The following is a 5,480-nucleotide window of genomic DNA, read 5'->3' as shown; positions in this document are numbered from 1 at the left end:
TCTCGCTCAGAATAAATCATGTGCAAAAATTTCACAGATGCAGTAGAATTGAAGAGACAGACCTTTTGAAAGGCAGGGATAGGTAAAAATCTTCATCACAGGAGAAACAGCATAAGCCTGGCAGAAAGTGCAGCCAGGAAGGGCTGGGGAGAAATTTCTGGGAAGGCTGGAGAGTGGCTGTCCACATAGGAGTTAGAGGAGTCAAGTCAGTGGAAGACCAGATTGAAAAGGTCAGGTGGAAATATCTTAATCTTCTATCCATAAATAAGAAATAAGTGATAACTTCTACAATTCATAGTCTCCCTGAGAGGTAGTCATTCACGAAAAGAACACCATTGACTGTGAGATGTTAAGCAAAGATTCAGAGTGACTGGGAGAACACGAATGGCCTCATCAGCAAGCTTGACAACCTCCTGAAGAGGGAAGCTCTGTGGCTCCCCCAGCGTGGGTGTGTGCACTGCCAGTGTGTCTGCTGATTTCCACCGGCCAGAGACAGCCCTCGCCTAGAACAGCTGTAGTTGGCAAGTCTTGAGTCTGTTTTACCATCCTGCAGAGGTAGGAGTTGGATAGCTTATGCACTATGACTTCACAGTCTTCTGGGGAGGCTGCCAAAGAAAGCATGTTTTGGAGAGGAATCTGAAAAAAAGTAAAAAGAAAAAAAAAATAAAAATTTGAAATACCCGAGAGGAGTTTGGCATAGGGGTAAGGTTTCACATCCAGCTCCTCCCAAGGCTCTGCCATTTAATCATCCTCCAGAACACAGGGGCTGCCATGGATAGTGATTAGGCTTCCTTGGGCTGCATCAGCAAACACCCTCCTTTGATAGGCAGTTGGAAAGTAATGGGATTTGGATTTTTGTTGCAAGGGAATGGTGGAAAATCTTACAAACAGGCGACCTCCTTTGCCCTCACTGAAATGGCTGCCTTTCTCTGCACATTTTATGTTGCTTTAGGGAGAATGACAAAAGACAGATGCTTCTTGCTGGAATGTGAGTTGTTTAATCTTTCTTTCTAGTCCCAAGACAGTTACTGTAGTTTCTTGGAGCAGACATCTTGGGCCACTCCTTGGTTTTCAATGTCTTGTAAATGGTGTTGTGTTGTAATTTTCCATTATATGGAATATAGGAAAATCTGTGGGAGAGATTTTTTTTAAAGGTGTTGTGTCAGAGATGATGTCCTCAGGCCGGAAGCCTTAAATTGGGTGTGTATAAATTGTAAATAACCTGTAAGCTGTTGTAGTCAGGCACAAAATACATAACTGGACTGGCCTCATCACCTACAGAACATTAGCTAGGTGTATAGAGATGCGTATGTCCATTTGAAGGGTCACTAGCAATTTACAGAATCATCTTTTCACTAGCATGACCTATTTTCACAGTACCCACAAAGGAGGAGAACTGCTTTCTCTCCGAGTTCTGTGACCCCCATGGAACCCCAGAAAGCTGCACAGTGAACAGAAATGCCCTTCAGAAACAGTAAAACTCATATGTTAGCACAAACCACTCTGCTGTCTGCTGCTGTCTCTTTTCATAAAGACAATAAGTTTCATAAAGGTAATGAGATAAAAGGGAACCTAACAGGATGTGATGAACTCAAGCATTTCCATCATGTTAAGGCACAAGAGTAAATACCTAATCTCATAGCCAACCTCGCTTTCCCAGGAGAAGCACATTCTTATTAATAGGCAAATCATGACAACAGTTTGGAAGGTGATTCATTTCTCCTAAAAGTCTTAACATTTGATGAAACCTCACAAATCTTTTTCTTTTAGTGCATCTTATTTAAATTTGTTGCTTTTTTTTTTTGAGCCTTGTATGTTTTTTCTCTCCCTCTTGTTAAATTTTCAAATTGCCTTGATTAGTTACATGGCCTCCTCCTACCTGTGCAGAGAAGATCACTTCTTCCCTCTCTAGTGATTGTCATACCTCTACAGATCTCTTTCTTCAATGTGTGGGAACTTCAAGGTAGACCACACAACTGGAAATGGAAATCTATGTCTGTGGTTGTCTGTGTGTGGGGTCTCTGTGTCTTATGTAGGAGAGGTGTTTTAAGGCAGAGCACATTGCCATTTTTTTTTACTTTCCTATGTGTGCATGAAAAGACATTTGAAAGCAGGGATTAATAACAAGACTTTGTATTTCTATAGCATTTTCCCCAAGGACATTTATAAGTTTATAAAGATTATCCTCAAAACTTTCTCTTCACCTGGGTTAAGAACAAGAATTATTTTCATATTTCATTAGGATAAAGAGAAGCGTCTCAACTCTGCCAGCTTTACCAGATTCAGAAACTGAGTCCCGCCCTTCGGAGATGAGTGACATCATCCCGCCAACTCATTGTCTCTCTAGGCTGAGCTCCCCTGCCTTTCTTTGGTTGTCCACTGTGTATAAGCCAATGTTCTTGGCTCCTTATTTGATCTTAAAATCAGTGTTGGGTGAATCAGTCAGAAGATTTGGACATTCTGTTCAGAAAATGTTATAAATTCATCAAGATTTGCTTGATCTGCAAAACTCTTCTGGCATTCTCAATAGAATAGCAGTCTTGTGTCCCCAGATGACTTTCTGAAATGCAGGATTTGTGTGGGATGATACAGTTTCCCCATTGCCTGGAAAGAGACATGCTCTGTCACAGCCCCCTGCCTTTACCCATGATGTCTCTTCCCTTTCGTCCCTGCCCTTGTCCACCTGTAGCATTCCCGTGCATCTTTTAGAACTCAGCTTGACTGTTACCATCTTTTTCACTAAGGCTTCTCAGGCATTCTTCTCTCTGAAGCTCCAGTTTTTGTTCAGGTCTCTATTCATTCCTCTCCCACTAGGATATGTGCCTGGTGAAAGGTGCTGACTTTAGCCCATCTCCACAGAAGTCCAAATCAACACAAAGAAAATCTCTGTCTCTGCCAGAAATTAGATAAAGAATTGTCCTGTGGCCTTGGCCAATTAGGTAAGAGAAGAAATGAATGTGGGGCTGTTGGTCCTCACGAGTAAGATGGAATTTGAGAAAGATATAGTCAACCCTCTCCCTCTGAACATGCCTTATGGTCTTTGGGTGGCTGCTGCCTTCTCACTTTCAGTCTGAGGATGAGACAAACACTGAAAATGGCAGAGCACAGATGAGGATAAAATCCAGGCCCTTCAATATTTCATAGAGCCATCAAAACAACCAAACTTGAAGTTGGTTCTACTTCTGGATGTCTTCTTCTTCTTCTTTTTTTTTTTTAAGATTTTATTTATTTGAGAAAGAAAGAACGAGACAGAGAGAAAGAGAGAGCATGAGCAAGGGAGGGGGCAGAGGGAGAGGGAGAAGCAGACTCCCTACTGAGCAGGGAGCCCGACACGGGGCTCAATGCCAGGACCCCGAGATTAGGACCTGAACCAAAGGCAGATGCTTAACCAACTGAGCCATCCAGGCTCCCCTTCTGGATACCTTCTCATGTAAGATAATAAATGTTTTATTCAGTTAGAACCCTACCTTCTGTGTATTGCAGCTGGAAGCTCCCTAATTCATCCAATGCTTTTCCTGAACTTCAACCCACACATTCAGCCAGAATTGAGTATTCCTTCCTCTGATTGCTCTGGCAATGTGTACCTACCTCCATTACAGCATCAGTACTAGGTTTTCATGGTCTGCCTTTCCTTGCTGGCTTCTTGTTATCTCTTACTATAAGCTTTAAATCCCAGACCAGTTTCTTGATCACCCTTGGTTTCTCATTACCTGAGCTGCCAGCTTCTGCCTTCCGTGTACTGTTTTCCGCAGGATGTGGGTAGGGTTCCCTCTTCCTTCATTTCTAAATCACCATTAATCACATGAAGACTGTTGTATATAACAGACTTTAACAAAATGCCAACAGAGAGGCATCCTTAATTCAAGAATTCTTTAGCTACCCTGTCATGGAGAATTTACAACCACCTAATTTTCTTTTTGTAGCTAAGATCTAGTTTATTTCTTTTACCTGATTCCTTAAGAGTCCACAGATTCCTGTCATTGAAGTCCAGAAGCAACACTTTTTTAAAAAAATTATGCTGACCATTTTAGTTCTCTTTATTTTGGAATTCCCAATGCATTCTATGACCTGAGCTTTACCTTTCCTCTTTAATCTGTTGGTGTATTTCACTAAACAGACAAAATTTCTTCTTTTGTCTCTTCCTGCTTCCAAATTGTAAGAAGGACTGAAGTAAGATTTAAATAAGCAATTTTAAAAATCTCTCCATTGCAACTGTATTCTCAAAGCTTAAATGTGGGGACACCTGGGTGGTTTCATTGGTTAAGTGTCCAACACTTGATTTTCAGCTCATGTCATGACTCAGGGTCATCGAACCCTGCGTCTGGCTCTGTGCTTGGCCAGGGTCTGCTGGAGATTCTCTCCCTCTCTCTCTCTCCTCCTTTCCCTCTCTCAAATAAATAAATAAATCTTTTAAAAAAAAAAAGAAAGCTTAAATGTGATATCCTTGACATGTGGTGATGCTTGATTTTTAATGAGAATATCCAATCCTTCCTTGAAGATAATAATTAGTCTCATGATATTTCATGTGTTATTTCATTTGGTCATCCTTTTGAAGACCCCCATAAATTCCCTCCTGAACCCCAACTCTCACTGCAAACAAAACAAACTCTAAAGTTCACTGTGTGAGTGCTCTCATCAGCAAGCAAGGCAGGTCCACACTCCAGCTGGCTTCTTAGTAACACCCGACAGTCAGTTAATTCTGAATGTCATAGTTTCCTTTTTTTGTAAAACGAGGAAGTTGGTCTACTTATGTGTAGCTTCCTTCCAGCTTTAAAATACCACATAGACCTCTAAAAGTCATGGGCCATGAGAAATGGGGCTAGACCCAAGAAGTAGAGAAGGCCAGCTAATTTTATTTGTAGCTCAAACGTCTGCTGCTGTTAACATTAACAAGCAGCTATTTGTTCTTTAGTGATTGAAGAACTCAACACTCCATTTAAGAAATAAGTGAGTACTGATCTTGGTTTAACCACCAAGAGATTCTCACATTTCCTCTTTCCCTGAAACTGGACTATTAATATCCATCCTTATCTTGTTTGATAAACAAAATATTTCTATCAAAATTAAGTGGCAAGAGTAGTACAATTCAAGTTTGGGAACCAAACATTTTTTTTTTCCTCTTTAATTTTAACAATGGTTTTCTTCCTTCTGTAATCGTCCTAAAATTACTCAAGAAGACCTAAAGAATTAAAAATGTAGAAGCAATTGAATGGAAAAATTAAAGAAAAAATGCAGGATTACTATCTGAGGTTAGATTTTAGCTTGCTTCAAAATGTTGAAAGAATTAAGTTGAAGCACCATCTAGTGGTTCTCAATTATGTTTTGCTAAAGGTTGCTCCCAATTTTCCTCAGTTTAGGACCACAATTAATTTGTTGTGCATGTATATATGTATGCATATATGTGTTTAGGAAAGAAAAAAATTTTTTTTATCTTTATGCAGTGCTAAGAGGTTGAGAGACAGTAGCTATAGCTTTTTACT

Source organism: Meles meles, chromosome 4 (assembly GCF_922984935.1).
Source record: "Meles meles chromosome 4, mMelMel3.1 paternal haplotype, whole genome shotgun sequence".
NCBI classification, from domain to species: Eukaryota; Metazoa; Chordata; class Mammalia; order Carnivora; family Mustelidae; genus Meles; species Meles meles.
This window is presented reverse-complemented; position numbering follows the sequence as displayed.